At 42.5% G+C, this 21,159-nt stretch overlaps 1 protein-coding gene across 1 annotated transcript in view; it reads left to right on the top strand.

Moving 5' to 3' along the window:
• The first annotated feature begins 740 nt into the window (after positions 1-740).
• DYRK1A (dual specificity tyrosine phosphorylation regulated kinase 1A) overlaps positions 741-21,159 on the top strand; it is a 102,334-nt gene continuing 81,915 nt past the window's right edge. The window contains exon 1 of the mRNA XM_081198752.1: positions 741-1,649. The gene's annotated coding sequence lies outside the window, so the exon portion shown is untranslated. The remainder of the gene's footprint in view (positions 1,650-21,159) is intronic.

Genomic DNA, 21,159 nt, shown 5'->3' with positions numbered 1-21,159 from the left:
CCCTAATATCTGACAATGCAGGTGTATGTGTGAGAAGGTATGGCATTCCTGTTTTGCCAATCCATAGGTAGGCCACTCAAAAATATTTCACTAGGCTCAGATTAGCTTCTGCAATTAGGTCTGGAAACTCACGGAAACTTATACTAAACATTAATTTGGCACAGAACAGCAATGCAGATCTGTTTAAGCACCCCGAGCGTCGTGTGTGTATAGAAATTAGGCATCCTCCTCTCCAGCTTGTAGGTCGCTTCGCCAATTGACTCGTACATCCCGAATACGCTGCACCCTCCTGCCTTGTGGTTCTGTGTATGCTTCCCGAGGCCGCTTCCCACCGAGCCAGGTCCAAATGCGAAAGCAGACGAACACAACCCGTATTGGGTCCTCGCAACACAGATTTGGTAGCGCTGAGGCCCGCAGACCTCCCTGTAACCTTGGAGCAGTCTCCGAGAATGAATCGGCCCTCTCCCCGGCTCCTTTCCCGAACGGACTCCCCCAGAAAGACCGCAGCGAGCCAGAGCCCTCTCCGAGAAGGCGCTAATGACAGCAAGAGCGGTGCGTGCCTCGGAATTTATAATATCACCGGACGGCGGGGAAGGGAATGAAGCAGCAGTCGCCAAGGCGACCAAGCCCCGCCTTCGGCCGTTCCTCTCCTCTCCATCAGCGCGGATTCCCGCCTGGGAGGGGCGGGGCTCTTTCGGCGTGATTGACAGTTGCCATAGTAACAGGCTCTTCTCGTCGCCATTTTGTCAGTTGGACTTTTTTTTTTTGAAAAAAAAAATCCTTCCCGCCCGAATTATAACTTTACATTGGTTCATCTCCCTTCGGATTTTTTCGGGGAGGAAGCGGAAGAATTACCCCGCTTTGGTCCGCGGTAGCGAGGCGAAGCGGGGTGAGCGTGCGTGTAGACAGGAGTGCTCCGAAGCGCAGTTCCAGAGAAGCCGGCTCGGCGGCATCAGCAGCAGCGGCAGCAGCGCTCGGGAGGGGGAGGAGAGCGGGGGGCTGACTGACTGACTGGCTGGCAGGCAGGGAGGGGGCGCGAGGGAGAGGGAGCGAGCAAGCGAGAGAGAGAGGGAGAGCGAGGAGTTCCCGGGGGCTCGGTTCAGCGCTGCGCTCCCCTTCTCGCCCGCGCCGCTCTTGCGCTCTCCGCTCTGCTTGGCCTGGGCTCAGGCAGCAGCCGGAGCTGAGGTGCCGCCGCGCCGTGTCCGGGCCCCGCTGCCGATCGCTGCGCAGGTTTGGAACGCGCGCCATTTTGTGAGCGATAGAAAATCTGCCCGGCCAGGAAACGCCGCGGATCCGCCCGCCGGGCCGGGCTGCCCTCCTCCCGCAAGAGGGAGGTGGGTTGTGGGCTCCGCTCCGGGGCCGAGGCCCTGCTCTGCTCCCTTTCTGCACAGGGCCCGAGCGTGGCGGACTAAGCGAGGCAAGCCGGCTAAGGAGGAGGAGGAGGACTGCGGAGACGTTGGCTGGGCTGGGCCGTTGGCTGAGGCGGGGAATGAAGTGAACCCACCACCCGCCGCTCCTGCTTGCTGCCGCCGCCGCCCCCGGCCACCCCGTCCCTCCTTGCATCCCGAGAAAGGAGGCCTCGGCCAGGAGCAGGACGACGACTGCGGCCCCCGGACGCGGACTAGAGGCGGCCACCGCCCCACACACGGGTAAGCGGCAGGGCCTCTGGCAGCGGGGCCGCCGGCTCAACGGCACAGGGAGAGGGGCCGCTGCCATTTTGAAGAGGGAATCTTGGCCGCCCCGGTGGGGAGGAGAAGGAGGTGGCCGACCCAGCGGGAGGAAAGGCAGGTGCCGGCTGTCCCTCCACCCGCCGTTACTCTCCGGCTAGGCCTGGAAAGGCGAGGGCAAGCTCCGTTCGTGCTCTAAATCGTGAAGGTGACGGCTGAGGCCTGGGAGACCCTTCCCACCTGGCTATGGGATTGGTCCTGAGAGCCCGGCGTCGCCCGTACCTGGGCCAGGATGGCAGAGGGGAGGAAGAAGTTTCCTTCGTAACCCCCTGGGCAAGTGGCGGAAAGTCAGCAGCTCTCAGATAGCACCTGTTGTAGGGATACGGGTGATTTTTAGGTGCTCCTCAATAGGTATCTGGTTGACTGGTATGGAAGTCGGGTTTGGCCATTGGAAATCTGGTGTTTCCCGTCACGCCAGGGTCACTTGTACCCATGTACTCTGTCACTCAGGGAGGGTTTCCTTCCCTTGCCAAAGACGCCAGAAGCAAAAATAATTCATCTGAATTGGATGCTTCTGTCATGTGGTGGGGTGAAATCAGTTATCCCAACTATAATAAGCATCTCCCAAATGATTCGTTTCTCATTCTTTAATTGCATTTTATGCCAATCCCAAACTGCTTTCACTAGGAAGTAGATTTTATTGCAAAGGGACTTGCTTCGAAATGAGTATGCTGCACATTTTAGTTGAGTCTATACTCAACTAAATGGGTAAAGGGTTTTCCCATCAAGACTCTTTGATTAGCTGTCTGGTCACTGTTCAGTTATCAAAAAACAATCTATTAAGTTAACCAACAGATTAACTAATATAGTTCACTTGTTATCTTAATCTTATGTATGTACATGTACTAAAGCAATTTTTGAGTGAATGCTATTTCTGGATTTCACATAGACAAGAAGTTGAACTCTCAGGATGCAAAGGTGGAGTCCCATTGAATTAAGTGGGACACCTCCCATTAAATTGAATGCAACTTCTGAGTAAATATGCATAGGATTGTATTGCTGACATACAGATGTTATGGTGATAATCTCACTGGGGAAAATTAGTTTAATATGAACCTGATTCTTCATAGAACTTGCCTGAAACTATTAAGAGAGAGAGAGAGCTCATTCCTTGCCAGAAAGGTTGGCACCTTAAGCCTAAATACTTGCTCTAGTACATTTGCTTGTTGTGTTGACCTAAGGACATGTTGCTGTGAGCGCTCAGTTTGCCCCATCCTGTAATCTTTGCTGGCAAAGCAACTTTTCAGATGGGGTGCACTGTCTGCTTTGCATGTTTAAAAAATCTGTTAGGTGGTTTTCACAGGTAATGAAGGCTATACATGTCAAGAAATTGTTCTGAACTATTCTGATAGAGAAATGTTTCATTTTTGTATTTAAATAGAGAAGAATTTATTCTACAAAACACAATGCATTGCAGATTTTGAATTTGAATGTTTACTGTGTTGTCAAGGGTGTACTCTTAGCCAGGAAGCTGTATTGAAAACTACAGCCTCCAGTACTGTATCAGTACCATCAGTTAGAATAGTTCACTTTGCATAGCCTTAAATTCCAGATAAAGTATTAAAGCTTCAATTCTAACCATGCTTACTGGGAGTAAAGACTTGCTTCTGAGTAGATAAAGAACAGCACATAGACTGTTCATATAAACTCATTCAATTTATATATTTATATATTAAATTATAGTGGAATTCTTTCATTTCCATTTAATTTTTTTATTTTGTGAAAGCATGGTTGCAAGCCTTAGATGCTTCAGTAACTGGAGTCTAAAATCAATGAATTACAGTGCATTCTTGTTCATATTTACTTAGAAGCAAGTTGAGCTGTTTTCATTAGTTTCATTGGTTTATTTCCCAGTAAGTATGTTTAAAATTGCACGTGAAAGTTCCAGTTAGTCATATTCAAAGTAGCCCCATTGAAGTAAATGGACTTCATTGATTTCAGTGGGTTGACTCTGAGTGTAACTTAGTTGGATAGCACCCTAACTTGGAGCTGTCTTCTTTTGGAGTCTTGGTAGGAATACCATTCTACTTGCCAGACTATGGTATTGTTTCAAGAATTATAAAACTAATGCATGTCATAGTAAAATGTATGGTATAACCCAGTTTTACTGTGTGTAAACTTTTGAACCAAACTTAACATGTCTGTTTAGACAACTCTTCTAAACTCTTCTAAGTCTGAGTTAAATTGTCATGGTGGTTGTTTCACTGCACAGAACAGGACAATTAGAAGAAAGTTAGAAAGTAGATTGGCATTGTGATGCCATACAGTAATTTAGACCTCCCATCTTCTAAAATACATTTTCAGTGCAATTCTCTGGAACCCACAGAGAAGACTGGGGAAGGGTTTATTATGGAGGAAGGAGAGGAAGGGATAGTTTCATTGCATGAGTGGTAGTATTCAAACTAAGTTATTTCAAAGTAAGTTCTGTTCAAAAAATCCTAGTATTATGAAATTGATAAAAATATGGAATAAAGAAAAGTTATATTTACAGTCCTATGCTGTGCAAGTTTATTCAGAAATAAGTCCCACTGAGATCAGAGGGGCTTACTCCCTGGTAAGCATGTTTAGGATTGCAGCCTCAATATCCTTTTTAAGAACAGTTGCACAAGGTAAAGTTTGAAATTTCTTATAACTGGCTGCTACTCTTGTCCTTAGTTTACTTTCAAAAAGATTTTGTCAGGTTTAATCTGGCTATGGTTTTTCTAATGACTGGGAATTTCCTTGCCTTAATCCTTAGTAGATATTTGTAATACATAGCGTTATGTATTGGTAATTTTGGTATTGAAACTTGGGAAAATGAGTTTTAACTTTTGTAATAGTGACACAAAAGAGATATATGATATTGAATGAAATTGATTAATTGTACAGGTATCATAGTTTTATACAAAAATTTTGAACAGTTTTATTTTGCCTTACTGTTTTTTGTTTTCTAAAAACTTAATGAAAGTAAGTATCTGAGAGATGATTTCCTTCCCTACAGACCTTCTTGGGTGTTAAGCTCAGCAGTAGGGGCCATCTTGGTAGTTTGGTTGCCCTTGGAAGCTTGGGGGAGGGGCAGGAGGTGATATAAGAGAGGGCATTCTCTGTGGAAGCTCCTAAGTTGTGAAACTCCTGTCCCACAGAGGTATGTCTGGTACCTTTGCTATACAGTTTTCAGACAATGCTGAAAACACCTTTTTACCCTGGCATTTGATATCTGAAATGTATGTATTTAGGAATCACCATACTTCTGTGGCTATAAAGTTTTGAATGGTTGTAAACTTTTTAATGTTGCATTTTAAATTGTTGTGACCCACCCTGGGGCCTTAGGGTAAAGGGTGAGTAATAAATAAAATTAATAATATTTCTCTTACTAATTATGTAGAAGGTGCACAGTATACTGTATTTTTCCATGTATAAGACTAGGTTTATTCCTAAAAAATAATTTCAAAAATTAGGGGGCATCTTATACATGGGGCCATCTGCCCCCCCATTTTCTTAAATCCAAGTCCCCAAAAATAGGGGGCGTCTTATACATGGGGGTGTCTTATTGACGGAAAAAATACGGTATTCACTGACAAGTTAGATAAAGTTGAATTCTGTTGAAATCAGTGAATTCTACTGAACTCAGTCCTGTACATGTCTACTTAGAAGACAGCTACATTGCATTCGATAGTACTTACTCCTTGGTAGGGTTAGTATAGTATTGTAGCCTCAGTGTATACAACTAATAGTGTTTTCTTTTGAAGACAGTGTATATTGGCTTCAGGAAAAATTTACCTGCTGATCTTTGGGAACAAACATTGCTCATGGAGGTTTAAAAGTCAAGTCTGGTATTATTAAATCTGGAACACATAGACATGTGTCTCAATAGGAGCTATGTTCAGTAGTTTAGGAAAGTGAACCAAAGTTTCTTGAAGCATGGTCTAGTTCTAGCTGTCAGCTAGGAGTTCAGAAGAGCTTAACAACCTTATTAATGCTAAACTTAAGTAGTCAGAATTCTGGAATTTATCGTTGGTCTTTAAAGTCAGTGGTCGTAAAGTCTTACTTGCACTGCAGACGGACGTTTAATAGGATTATACAAAGAAAGGCAAAGTCTGGCCATTGGTCATCTAGCTCAGTATTATGTACTCTGACTGGCAGTGGCTCTCCAGGGTTTTAAGCAGGGTTCTCTCCCAACCCTATCTGGAGACATCCGGGGATTGAAAGTATTCTGTGTGAAATCAGGTGCTCTATTGCTGAGCCCCAACCCTTCCCTATTTTGAAGCAAACTAAAGTTTTCAGTTAAGTGTAAAATGATGCATGTTAGCACATAAAATCTTCACATTATGAGTGATAATCAAAGTTAGACATACAGTGGAAAAATTACTTGACTCCATTGTTTTCAGTGGGTCTGCTCTGATTATGATTTAATTGGCTATCTCTCAGTTGTATGCTGATGGATGTTCAAACTGGTAGTAGTGACTAAACAGGAAAGGGAATGTGGGGTCCTGGTAGATAGCTCAATGAAAATGTCAACCTAGTGTGCGGCAGCTATGAAAAGGGTGAATTACATGCTATTCGTTGTTAGGAAAGGGATTGAAAATAAGATAACTACTATTGTAATGCAGTTATACTATGTATGCTATGGCCAAACTTGGATTACTGTGTACAGTTCTGGCCACCACATTTCAAAACCCATACTGTAAAGCTGGAAAAGGTACAAAAAAGGCCATCCAGAATGATCAGAGGGCTGGAACTCATCTACTATGAGCAGTGTTAGAAATTAGCCAGGTGCCAGGTATGTTTTGCAACTGGTGCAGGTCCAATTGCGACCACATAGAGACATCTCCACCTGGCTGGCCTCTCCAGCTTGCTTAAGCAGGTAAACAGAATAGATTATTTATTACATTTATATTCCACCTTTTTCCTCCATGGAGTACATGGTTCATCCTGCTCCTCAGTTAATCCCTACAGTGACCCTGTGTTAAGAGGCTGTGATTGACTCCAAGGTCGCTCAGTGAGCTTCATGACTGAGTAGGGATTTGAATCCTGATCTCCAAAGTCCTAATCTGACACTCTAACCACTACACCACACTGGCTTCCTAGGGTACTTCTGATATGGGCAGCTATATAAATCAAGTAGGTAAATAAACATGGGGAAAGCAAAATGTCAATTAGAGAAGGATCTGAATTTTTTTTTGGAAGTTCAATTTTGTTTTATTCTGGATTGTTATATTTTATGTTTTAATGTGTTGTAAACCACTTTGACGCAGGTGGCACTGTGGGTTAAACCACAGAGCCTAGGACTTGCTGATCAGAAGGTCGGCGGTTCGAATCCCCGCAATGGGGTAAGCTCCCGTTGCTCAGTACCTGCTCCTGCCAACCTAGCAGTTCGAAAGCACGTCAAACTGCAAGTAGATAAATAGGTACCGCTCCGGCGGGAAGGTAAACCGCATTTCCGTGTGCTGCTCTGGTTCGCCAGAAGTGGCTTAGTCATGCTGGCCACATGACTCGGAAGCTGTACGCTGGCTCCCTCGGGCAATAAAGCGAGATGAGCATCGTAACCCCAGAGTCGGTCACGACTGGACCTAATGGTCAGGGGTCCCTTTACCTTTACCTAAACCACTTTGACATTTTTCTTTAAAATATAAAGCAATATATAAATAAAATGAATAATGATATTATTCATAATAAACGTCACTAGGGGGGATGGTGTCTAGACATTCTGTTGTGGCGATCATAACCCAGGTTGAAGGTGCCATTTGGCGATTTGCTTACTTATCTGAATTTCTAAAACTGACTATGAGAAAAGGCTACAATGTTTCAGACTTCTCAGTTGAGGAAAAAAAGGTGGCCAAGGGGTGACAAGAGGGATCTATATAAAAGCATGCATATTTTGGAGTACTGGATAGAGAGAAATCTTCTCTCCCCTTCTAATTCTAGGGGTTTGCAAAAGATTCAAGCTAGACGAATGAGAGTACTTCATAAAATGCACAATTAATTTATAGAATTTGCTGTCATAATATGTTGTTGGCCACTATCTTACATAGCTATAAAAGGGGATTAGACAAATTCATAGAGTATAAGCCTGTCAATGGCCACTAGTCATTGATGGCTATATGGAATTTCCAGTATTAGTGGTAGTATGTGTTTAAGTATTCGTTGCTGAGGAGCATCAATGGGATAGTACTGTTGCCTTCAAGCCTGGCTCTGGAATTCCAAGAGGCATCTCAATGCACTGTGGGACATGGGAAGCTGGACTATGTGGACCTTTAATCTCAGATGGTAGAGTTCAACTTAGGTTCACAAGTTATTTACGAGTATTTTTTGTTAATATACAGTGGTCCAGTCTGCATGGCATATTAATCTGTAGCTAACAACAAACCATGGTGTAGTTAATGGGCAGCGTACTTGCATATGCTCCAATAAAGCTCTTGCTCTGCTCCTATCGCACTCACACTGCATCATTGGAAAACAAATATGTGATGTCTGAACCCAGGCTTTCAGTTTCTTTCTCTAAATGAACAGTGAGCAGTAAGTCAGGAATAAACCTTTATTATTGCTTGTGGCTTGTTCGGGGAGAAACCGAAAGCCTGAGTTCAGACATAATCACAAAGCCACACTCTGGCTTGTTCTCAACAGTGCAGAGTAGCAAGAGTGGAACAGCAGCAAAATGAAAAACTCTTGAGCAACGTGCACTACTAGCATGTTGTGTGTTCACTTTAAACCATGTTTTGTTTTGAATTGTTGTTGAACATGACATGTGAACTTAGCCATTGTAGAACTTCAGTAAAATGCATGGGTTGGAAAAGGGGATTGAATATATATATATATATGATAGGCCTTAAAGACCTTAAGTATACAGTCATACCTTGGTTGCTGAATGCCTTGGAAGTGAGTGTTCCGGTTTTGAAAAAAAATTCAGAAGCCGAACATCTGGTGTGGCTTCTGTGGATTCCAATTGGCTGCAGGATGCTCCTGCAGCCTATCAGAAGCCGTGTCTTGGTTTTTGAGCAGTTCTGAGAGTCGAACGGGCTCCCGGAACGCATTCTGTTTGAGAACCAAGGTCCAAGTGTACTTAATTGGAATTGTGTTTTTGGATGTGATTCTGTACATAGCTGTGATTTCTGCATTGCTGGGGTGAACTAGATGACCATTTGGTCCCTCCCAACTCTACAATTCTATGACTCTGTATTAAGTTATGGCCACTGCCTTAGCTGGTTTAAAAAGAAGATTCAAAACACTATCCGTAGCAATTGGCCATGATACTAAAATGGAACCTCCAAGTTGTTCTATTCTGATGAGCTTACTGGAAGCATGTGACTGATCACTGTGGAAAAGGAATGCTGTCTTATATGGACTGTTGATCTGATTTAGCAGTACTGCTCTTATGATCAGGCTGTAAGCAGTTTTTTTAAAGGAATTGTCTTTGAATTAAGTTTAAAATCTGAGTATGAGTGAATTAAACTGAAACTTTAATTTTTAGAAGAGAACAGGTCATTTTAAAACCCTGCCAGTCAACTTGTGGTCTATCTTTTCCTTTTCCTTTACACAAATGCTCGCTAATCATTCAAAGTCCCTTTACCTGGTTTCTGTCCCTTCACAATTATTAATTTTTCTATCCCTGCATCAGCTCCACTTGTCTTAATCTTCTTCACTCTAACCATCAGGGACCCCCTATCTTCCACATTTGCAAACTGTGTTGCTATTTTTCTGACTCCCCATCCCAGTTCTCAGTCCCATTTTGCCTGGGGACAACATGAAAAAGGGGGAATGTCAAATTGTAGTTAGTTAATTGGAGAAAGGCCAGTGACATAGGACAGTCCCTCCCTTTAGTATGAATGAAACTTTGTTCCCTGGCAGGCAAATGCAAGAATTAAATACTTCCGTAGTTGCTCTGTCTAAACATAGAATGTAGTTATGATCAACCATGCTTTATATATTATGTAAGCTACAAAAAAGTAACAAAAGTATCTGAAGAAGTGTGCATGCACACAAAAGCTTATACCTAAAACTACTCAGTTGGTCTCTTAAGGTGCTACCTTATAATTTTTAAATTCTTTTGGAAGGATTCTTTTAAAGACTTTCTTGGCTCATATAACTTTTTTGAAGACTTGATTCTTTTAAGGGAGTTTTTAGTTTTTTAAGAGTCTTTTTAAAGAATTGTTTTAATTTATTTTGACAAAAGTAACAGTAACTGATAAATTTTGTGAAAATATATTTACAACTTCATTATGAGTAGAAGTAGCTCCTAAAATGTTTTTAAATTCTATTTATGAACTTGACTGCTCTTTGACTTGTGCGACTTTTCTTGCTTATTATTGAATATTCAAATTTAGAACTGACTGCTTTAGTGAACAAAAAAATATACAGGGTCATGCATGCAGGGATTTCATGCACTACCTGTAGGTTCATGAGGGGAGGAGGATCTGGAACTTCTGAAAGTTGCGTCTGTTTTAGTTAGCTGATTGGGCTGAAGCGGTTGATCTATAGGACAAAGTTGCTGGCTATAGAGAAAAGCTGAAATCACTTTTCAAAAGGCAGTTCCAACTCATAAGGCGGGAGGAGTAGGTATTGTACTGGGAAAATGTTTGCAGAGTCAAGAAGCAAAGCAGGAATGGGCCTGAGTATAATGAGTTGGAAAACATATGAGCTGTCTGCAGTAGGTGGTTGTAGGTGGCACACAGTGCTTTTTCTTTCTGAGATAGAACCTGTATCTGGACTATACACTGCAGAATATAGATGCAAGAAAAGACGAGTAGAGTCTTCTGCTCTGGTGCATAATTCTTGTTCACAATTACTGGTATGGATAATTCTCTTGTGAACTAGAAAAGTGTAGCTGTTTTGCAGCTGAACTAGTTCTGCCTCCCAGCATCCATGTGTGGCATCTGTTTGTCTTTAAGTGTGAGCACATGTGTAGGTATTGCTCTTTAAGTGTTCAGTGCATGGACACTTGGGGTCAGTGTTAGACATTCAGATATATAATCTGATTGCTAAATGGCACCTTAAACCTGGGTTATGGTCACCACAATAGAATATCTAGGCACCATTTTTTTCCAGTGGGGTGTTGTTATTGTCATTACAGTATTATTAATTTCATTTCTACACTGATTTATATTTTGAAGAACAAATCTCAAAGCAGTTTACAACACATTAAAATATCAAACAATGTAGAATAAAACAAGCCCAGGCTTCAAGGAAAATATTTCAGATCCTTCTCTAAGTGACATTTTGCTTTCCCTAGTTGCCAGCCTGTCACCCAGAGATTTTTACGTGGTCACAATTGGACCTGTGCCAGCCGCAAAACTTGTCTGGTGCCTGACTAATTTCTAACACTGCTTGGGGTGGAGAGATATTGGTCATGAAATATTAAGGGTGCAGCTACCAACATGACCCTGCTCCTCCATTGATACATGAGAGCCCTTCACATGAGTAACGTGTTGAGAGTTCATTTTTCTGTGAAAGGAATCTTTAGTATTGAGGAGCATTCCGTTATGTGAAGTAGTATGGCCTAGATCATGGGTAGGCAAACTAAGGCCTGGGGGCCGGATCCGGCCCCAATCGCCTTCGAAATCCGGCCCGCGGACGGTCTGGGAATCAGTGTGTTTTTACATAAATAGAAAGTGCCCTTTTATTTAGAATGCCTCTCTGGGTTATTTGTGGGGCTTGCCTGGAGTTTTTACATGAGTAGAATGTGTGCTTTTATTTAAAATGCTGGGTTATTTGGTGGGGCATAGGAATTTGTTCAATTCCCCTCCCAAAATATAGTCCGGCCTCCCACAAGGTCTGAGGGACAGTAGACCGGCCCCCTGCTGAAAAAGTTTGCTGACCCCTGGACACTCCCTAGGTCAGAATTAGGCCAGAGTCTGTTAATATCGGGCCACGGTCACGCACAGTGGATAGGAGTAAGATGCAGAGCCAGTAAAACTACTTTGGCATAAGGACGCCTTGAATAATGTGTCCAATTCTGGGCACCACAATTTAAGAAGGATGTTGACAAGCTGGAACATGTGCAGAGGAGGGCAACCAAGATGATCAAGGGTCTGGAAACAAAGCTTTATGAGGAATGGTTGAAGGAGCTGGGTATGTTTAGCCTGGAAAAGAAGAGATTGAGAGGAGATATGATAGCCATGTTCAAATATCTTAAGGACTGTCACATGGAAGAGGGAGCATGCTTATTATCTTCTGCTCTTGAGGGTAGGACTCAAGGCAATAGCTTCAAGTTACAAGAAGGGATATTCTGACTAATCATGTGAAAAAACTTTCTGACAATAAGAGCTGTTTGGCATTGCAACAGACTCCCATGAGAGGTGGTGGACTCGCCTTCCTTTTAGGTTTTTAAGCAGAGGTTGGATGACCATCTATCATGGATGCTTTAGCTGAGATTCCTGCATTGCAGGGGGTTGGACTAGATGACCCTTGGTTCCCTTCCAACTCTTAAGATTCTATGAGGCCTATAGTTTCCCATGGAAAGAGCAAGACTTAAGCTCTTTGTGGGAATCTTTCTATGTCTGATGATACCGATATATGGTCTGGCTCAGACAAGTGTTCAGAATTCCCCAGGCATGTTTTGTGACTGGCATGGGTCCAATTGCGACAAAGTGGAGATTTCTGGATGCCAGGTTGGTGACTGACATCTCAGTCTGGCTGGGTGAGGCTCCCACATGAGCCAGGAGACTCATGTGCAGCAAAAGACACACGTCTTGTGCTTTTGCATTGCTGTGCGGGCAGCAAACTTTGCTTCTGTGCTGCCGGACAAGCTGCGATCCTAGGCACACTTTCTTGAGGGTAAAAATGTCCCTCTAGACTTGAAGTATGGGGCATACTTCTAAGCAAATGCACCTAGGGAGAAAGAAGGGGAAGCACGTTCACCTTTGTGCCTACACTGCCAAGCTTGCCCAGCCCTGTCTTTCATGAGGCAGTTGCTTGGCACCTTGGAGCAGCCACGCTGGACCAGCCAGGCCTCCCCGAGAGGCATCTCTCTCTCTCCCTCCGCCCCCCCCCCCCGACAGTTGCAGTATTGGTTCATGTGGTGCTGGTGGTGGGGAACCTATAATTTGTAAAACGTGCAACTGAATTGTTAAATATATTAACGTTGATGGTGTATTTACTGTATTGCTTCACAATCTTGCCGCCCCCCACCCCACCCCAGGTGTCTAGACATTCTGTTGTGGTGACTGAAACCTAGATTTAAGGTGCCATTTGGCGAATAGCTTACATATCTGAGTTTCTAATGCTGGTTCAGATGTTCTGCAATCAATGTTTGGGTGATTGAAAGTAAGCTGTAATGAGCTCTGGGCTTATACATTCACCACTCCTCCTTGTCTGTATGCAAGAAAGAGAGTGAAAGCTCCTGCTTCAATTTTAGATCAAACCACTGTTCCAAATTATGTATGGGCTTGGGTTATTATGCCTTGTCTTACCCAAAGTTTAAATAAACTAAGAACACATTGTGATTTCATATCCTGGTTTGTTCAGTAACTTTGGTTAGAACAAGCCGCAGTTCCCTAGATTTGAATGTGACATGGAATTGTGGTTAGTTCTAGAGTAAAAGTGGAAGCTTTCACTCTTCTTGCACATAAAAAAAGCAGGGAAGGTAAGCCCATAAGCTTTTGCTGCAAGTTGTTCCCTATCACCTAAACCTAAATCTATAGGACCTAAATCTAATCTAGATTTTAGGTGATGTTCTGAACTGGTGATTAATATCAGATAATGTTACTTGACACAATAGTTGTATGTAATATTTTCAGGTCTCCTTTCATATAGAGGCAACCGTGTTTCAGAAAGCTTTTAATGTTTGATCCTTTAATGTTTTCCTTTATACTTCATTGGAAACTGCCAGAATGGCTGGGGAAACCTAGTCAGATGGATAGGGCACAAGAAATATATTCTTATAATTGCTATATACCATATTTTTCTCTCTATAAGACACACTTTCCCCCTCCAAAAATTAAGGGGAAATGTGTGTGCGTCTTATGGAGTGAATGCAGGCTCCATGGCTTCAGGGATAGCCGCCAAAAGCCTCCAGAGCTCCTGCTGCGCTCTGGAGGCTTCGCGTTGCTTTGGCTGAAGCCAGGAGAGCGAGAGGGATCGGTGTGCACTGATCCCTCTTGCTCTCCTGGCTTCGCTTCGCTGGAGAGGCGCTGTGCAACTTTCCCTCTCGGCAGCACCCCTTCAGTGAAGCAGGAGGAGAAATGGAAGGGGCTCCGTTTCTCCTGCCGCTTCGCTGAGGGGGCGCTGCACAGAGAGGGAGAGATTTTTCTTTCTTGTTCTCCCCCTCTAAAACTAGGTGCGTCCTATGGTCGGGTGCGTCCTATAGAGCGAAAAATATGGTATATAGCAGGGGTCTGCAACCTTTAAGACAAAAAGAGCCACTTGGACCCGTTTCGGAAGAAAGAAAAACTGGGAGCTGCAAAACCGGGAAGGTGACCTCGGGACGGTGCGTGACTAACGCACGCACCGCCCCCATGCGACGTCACAGCCAGTACAGCGCCCGCCACAGTGGGGAGTGTCGGGGCGCACAATGCGCCTCCTCCCCTCGCTAGTATCCGCCCCGGAGCCGCGGCAAAGGTGTAAAAGAGCCACATGCGGCTCCGGAGCAGACCCCTGGTATATAGTCTTCCAGTGGCACTGCGTTTTCATAGAAGCTGGTCTATATCCTTGTGAACAGCTGTAATATTAACTTCTCCTACATTCTGATCTCATGTACAGTGGAACCTTGGTTCTCGAACGGCTTAGTTGACGAACAAATTGGCTCCTGAGCAGCGAAAACCCGGAAGTAAGTGTTCTGGTTTTCGAACATTTTTTGGAAGCTGAACGTCCGATGCAGCTGTCGGTTATTGTTTCCAGGGCGCCTGCACCAATTGGAAGCCACGCATTGGTTTTCGAACGTTTCGGAAGTCAAATGGACTTCCGGAACAGATTACGTTCGAGAAGCAAGGTACCACTGTATTAGGATTCCTGTGTGTGCTTACTTTGGAGTAAGTCTCAGTGCATTTGAATCTTCCAAAACTTTTGAGGTTCACTGTTGTGTAAATATACCTGTTTTCAGACATCCACAGCATTAATCTGGGATTATCAATATTTAATAAAATGTATACCTCGTGGTAACTATTTTTATCCATGTAAGATAGGGTAAAATAAGGTTGCTGTGTTAAAAACCTGTGCCCCCATGTATGTTTCTGTTTAATTTCTATGCCTGGCTAGACTGCAGGGAAGTACATCGATTCACCAAATGGATTTGGCATGATTCCGGTTTGCACAAGGACTTTTATTATAGTTTTGTTTTAAGCAGGATTGCAACATCTTACAAGGAAAGCAGGGTAGGGTATTCTGACTATATAACTGAAACAGTTAGCAAACAGTCACAGTTGTTACATACTATAACATAGTTTTATATGCCAAGTAAAGATTAGTTACTTTGTACATTTCAGTTTTACACTAATATAAAGGAAATGGTTTTGATATGAAGGAAATTGAATTTCTGTCATAAACTAGATTATATTCTATGGTAAAGTGAATTTATTTGGTGTGTCTTCTACATGTCTGCTTTCCCACTATCAAAAACATTGGCTAATTTATCTGTGCCAATTAATGACTGAAATAAGCAGTTATGGTGTGGCACACCTTAATGTTTCTGTTTTCCTTACTGATATCTGAAACCATGGTTTGATAGCAACCAGCATACCTTTTTTAAACAACTCTTTCTCATAACCCCTGCTAAGGCCTTCAGAGCAACTTACAAATTAATAATATAAAATCATATCAAAAGCTAAACAGCAAAATCCTAATAATTAAAGCCAGCAGCAAAATTTAAAACAGCTGCAAAATTTTAATGTCAACACCCTTTGCAGTGACAGATGCTTGGCAGAAAAAAAAAGTTTTAATCAGACATCCAAACATTTTAATAGAGTTGGCCTAATGGATTTCTGTTGGAAGGGAATTCCATAGCACTGTTAGTGGTGGTACCTAAATCAACACTTCCCTTGGTGTACTTAATACAGTGGAGCAGGGAAGAGGCAGAACATATAGAGCAGGATTGGTGGATATTCCACCCTACAGAGGTTAGCAGGAACTGGAAATCCTTAATCAGGGCAATCTGTCCATGACAAAGGAGTTAGTAAAGGATTCTTCCATTCTTTTTTCAAGAATAGCACCAGAGGTTTGATAGGTTTTTCCCTTCTGAATTTACTCTTAAGTTGTACACAGAGTCCTTTCTCTCTCAGCTCTATCTCTCTCAGCTCAGGATGTCTCTTCATTTCTCCATACATGGCCTGATTCCACTCCTGCAACACCACAACTCTGCCACTTGGCTGTTTCATTTTTCTAAACACCTGCGTGAAGAAAATCTCCATTTCACCATGTTGCCTCTAGTTCTACCACTATATCTTCCTGCTCTGGCAATCCTTCATCCATATTGTTTTCTGAAATCCCTGTGTCATCTTTAATTCCAGTTTTGGTTTCATCCTTTTGTCCACTTTCATTCATTTCATCAATCTCAGCTCTAATCACTTTTATTTGCTCATCAAACAATTGCTGAAGGATGCCAACAGTCAATGGAATGTCAAACAATGTATGTTAAATGTTCTTGATCTTAACAATTTAGTTTCCACCTTAAGATCTTCACAGCATTATTTCTTAACAAAACACTTTCCTTTCCCACAGAGGAAATATGAAGTAGCAAAATTACTTTCGATTTTGAGGCAACACTTTTGTTGGAAAAACAGAATTAAAAATAAAGTTTCTTAGTCCTCAGAACTCTCATGATTGTTTAAAACTTTCTTGGTTCAAATAATTAGACCATGCTTTTTTCTGCCTTCAGGTCTTTAATGATAGACTCTTCCTAAAGCCGGCAAGTAGCTCACACACCTGATGTAAATTTCAACTGGCAAACAGAGAAACATTTTTTAAAAATACCTTTTTTCAGGGCTCTTACATGGCTTTTGGGCAGCATGTTGATTCCTCCTCTCTAAGTCATTTACCTCCATCCGAGATCCTAGACAGCTTCTCGGGCTCCAGACATAGAAAACAGCTTTTTTCTGAGCATCAGATGTTAATCCCCTGTTCACTCTTATCTCCAGAGTGAATTCTATAGATTTATGTCTTGGATATAATCAATCATCATGTAATTATTTCATAGGCAACCTGCCGACAGAAGACATTGAGGCTGCCATGTTTCTCCCCTGGAAGTCCATCCCATTGCTGCTTCTGATCCTTGCAAGTTCCATTATTTAGGTAGGGGCAACCCACTGTCCTCACAGACTTTTTTTTACTGCCCCTTTCAGCTTTCGACACAAGAGGAGTAGAGTTATAGCACTGCTATCAATATCATGATATTCAGTTGTTCCTACATTCCAAGTACCATTATACTGCATTTTAAAATTGTTTTATAAAACACTGAAGTAGTTTTCTACAATAACCTCACCACTTAGGTCAAGTCAGCGCTTAGAGAGGAAGGAGCAAATTTTCTTTTTGTATCTGTCCAAACTCATGCATTCACTTTTAAAGAAAACATGTCGCAACAGCACAGTATAATATATATTTTGCTCATAAAAAACCAAAAACTAATAATGGTGGAAAACTGCTTCATTGTTATAATTTCTCTTCACATTCCAGTGAAATAATGAAATAACATATTTTGCATAGTGTGCATGCCAAGCAAAAAGCAATCTCTTATTTGCCTAGCTAGTAAGGCTGATCTGTATATTATGCTATCCAGAAGTGTGCTGGCTAAGAGAATGTATTGCTTAAAAGTACCTCAGTAGTGAATTTTTAAAAAATTAAAATCTGCTTCAAAAAGGCTAGTTCTACTGTCTTTCACTTATCGGCTGACCATGTGTTGAAGCCTGATATGATTTAGGTTTACTTGGAGTGTCCCATTTTCATGGGGGATTACTTCCAAGTAAGTGTGTAGGATTGCAGCCTTTGATGAATTGTCTTCATTTCTGATATTAGATTTTCATGATGTGAATAGTTAAGTTCCTCCTTTTTTGCTGCTGTATTCTTCACTCTAGTCATGATTGAATTCACATGTTTTTCCCTTGAAGTGACATCTGATTCTATTCATGAGGTGTGTTTTTTACTTTGTTTCTGTGTTTTGTAATGATTCCTCTTCTGTACTGTCTTCACTTTCCTTCTGCATGTACTGAGTACGTGTGCAGATTGCAGCACTGGAGAATGAGAAATTACTGTATTTTTCGCTGTATAACACGCACCCGACCATAACACGCACATAGTTTTAAGGGAGAAAAACAAGAAAAAAAATATTCTAAACGAAACAGTGGATGTATGATTTTTGTGGTTCATGCTGTGGCCACAGACATGTGATCTGATGGTGAGTTTGGGGTAGCCCAATGCAAAAATCCTGAGGATCCATGTGGATCCATGCTTTGTAACCATGTTTTTGCACCACTGCGGCCCCAGGCAACAGTGGGTGCGTGATTTTTTTGGTGCAAGCTGTAGCCATGGACATGCTATGTGATCTGATGGTGAATTTGGGGTGACCCAGTGCAAAAATCCTGAGGATCCATGTGGATCCGTGCTTTGTAACCAGGCTCTCTGTCCCTCTCTTCTCCTGCTTTGCTGTTTCAAAGTGAGCAAAGTGAGCCACGGAGGAGGGAAGGAAGGGGAACCATGGATCCTCTGCTCATGACTGCAGCAGATCCCCCCGCATCCGTAGGCATTCGCTCCATAACACGCACAGACATTTCCCCTTACTTTCTAGGAGGAAAAAAGTGAGTGTTATGGAGCAAAAAATACGGTAGTTGGGGGCATAGAAGTAATTTTGGCTCCTGAAAGGAGTTCTTGGTGCCATTTAAATTCTGGTGCCAGTGTAGTGCTTAGAGATACCATTGGAACTCTGTTTGCTGTTTAATCGTTTAGTCGTGTCCGACTCTTTGTGACCCCATGCAGAGCACGCCAGGCACTCCTGTTTCCTTCATGGATCACTGCCTTGCCATGGCAAAGGGGCTTGAATAACTCAGAGAAGCTATGAGCTATGCCGTGCAGGGCCACCCAAGATGGACAGGTCATAGTGGAGAGTTTTGACCAAACGTGATCCACCTGGAGCAGGAACCGGCAAGCCACTCCAGTATCCCTGCCAAGAAAACTCCATGGACAAAGACAACAGGCATTGGAAGTCTAGCATAAACTAAAAGGGTCAGGTTCAATGGTGATTGCAACACTAAAAAAACTTGTTAAATGTCTTTGCAATATGTGCTAGAGAAAGAGAAAGTGAAAGAATGTGTTTGACCAGAACAGTGGAAGTGATAAGGGTGGATTGGTTTCAGAAAACTGCAAAAATGATTTCGGTTCTGAAGAATGTCTGCTCAGTACCCTTAGCAAAATTTATTGCTGTTAGTTTGACAGTATTAGCCAAGCTTTAGTTTTCTAAGATTAAATAAACACATAAATGGAAACAGAAGTAGACATTTGGACATTTTAAATATAAGGAGCAGTTATTTTTAATTGGTATTCATTAGAAAAAGTAGTCCAGTGAATAAGGAGATGATCTCTATTACACTATCTTTTCAAAATATATATTCTAATTGTATGTTAATGACCATGTGCAGAATATCAAAGTACTTGTGTGGTACTGCTTACCTAATTTAGTGGTTTTCCTTTTCTATTGGTAGATCACAAAAAACCAGCTACTACTACTGCTTATTATTATTGTTCATTAAATTTCTATACCACTCTTCATCTGAAGATCACAGGGTGGTTTACAATATAAAAATAACAACAGTAACAACACTTATAATAATACGAAACAAAAACACCCCACACGCGGTTTAAAAGACTATAAGATTGTTTAATTAGCCAGAGGCTTGGTAGAAGAGGAATGTTTTTGTTTGGTGCCTAAGGGTATGTAATGAAGGCGTCAGGTGAGCCTCCTGCGGAGAGCATCACCTAAGCAGGGAGCCACTGTAGAAAAGGCCAATTCTTGTGTTGTTGCCCTCCGGACGTCTTGCAGAGGAGACACATGAAGAAGGGTCTCAGATGATGATTGTAGGGTCCAAGTCGGTTCATACTTAAACATGTGCAAAGCTTCAAAAGTAGTTTGGGATTGACAGAGGTCTTGGTAAAGAAACATGTACTAGATAATCCTTGCTCCTCCTCCTCTGATACCTGCTCTCCCACAAAAACAGTTTGTGAAACCTGATGATAAGCACTGCAAAATAACTGATACACTGATCACCCCTCTTTATTGTATTCTAATAGTAAAATTGAAATCCCAAGTTAAATTCAGTGGTAATTAAGTTAGTTTTAAAATTAATGGATTAATCTTTAAGACTACAGTCGCATACCATATTGAACTTAATGATATTTACTTCTCAGTAGACATATATAGGATTTCACTTTTGTGCAATGCAAATGGCAGATTCATATGGTCCAGTTTTGATGTCCTAACAATGGGTTCTGTGTTCCAGAAGTATTTGCTTCAGTTACTAGCCAGGCTCTTTCAGTCCTCACTACTTAATCTCCTCTCTACACATGCAAAGTCCTCTGGCATGTGCAGATGGCCTTAGAGAAAACCAATCATATTTCTTTCTTGTGTTAGATTATAAACAGCTAAGAAACAGCACGAGTCTTAGCTTTTCCCAAACTGTAGCACAAATTTGAGTCTGTTAGGGGCTTCTGAGTGTCCACACTAGAGGGCAAGGAGCACTCATCCTTGGAGAGTTGGTGAATAGATTTGTGGATGCCTAAATAAGTGTGTAAAGTGTCTTTTTCATAGAATTTTGAGTTGGAAGGGATCATGTGGGTCATATAATAATAATAATAATAATAATAATAATAATAATAATAATAATAATAATAATAATTTATTATTTATACCCCGCCCATCTGGCTGGGCCTCCCCAGCCACTCTGGGCGGCTTCCATAAAAACCAAAAATACAATAAAATATCACACGTTAAAAACTTCCCTGAACAGGGCTGCCTTAAGATGTCTCCTGAATGTCAGGTAGTTGTTTATCGCTTTGACATCTGCTGGAAGGGCGTTCCACAGGGCGGGCGCCACTACCGAGAAGGCCCTCTGCCTGGTTCCCTGTAGCTTTGCTTCTCGCAATGAGGGAACCGCCAGAAGGCCCTCGGCGCTGGACCTCAGCGTCCGGGCAGAATGATGGGGGTGGAGACGCTCCTTCAGGTATACTGGACCGAGGCCGTTTAGGGCTTTAAAGGTCAGCACCAACACTTTGAATTGTGCTCGGAAACGTACTGGGAGCCAATGCAGGTCTTTCAAGACCGGTGTTATATGGTCTCGGCGGCCGCTCCCAGTCACCAGTCTAGCTGCCGCATTCTGGATTAGTTGTAGTTTCCGAGTCACCTTCAAAGGTAGCCCCACGTAGAGTGCATTGCAGTAGTCCAAGCGGGAGATAACCAGAGCATGCACCACTCTGGCGAGACAGTCCGCAGGCAGATAGGGTCTCAGCCTACGTACCAGATGGAGCTGGTAAACAGCTGCCCTGG

Source organism: Podarcis bocagei (genome assembly GCF_964188305.1).
Source record: "Podarcis bocagei genome assembly, chromosome: 6".
Lineage (NCBI taxonomy): Eukaryota > Metazoa > Chordata > Lepidosauria > Squamata > Lacertidae > Podarcis > Podarcis bocagei.
Note: the sequence above shows the minus strand (reverse complement) of the source record. Positions and strands in the feature narration are given on the sequence as shown.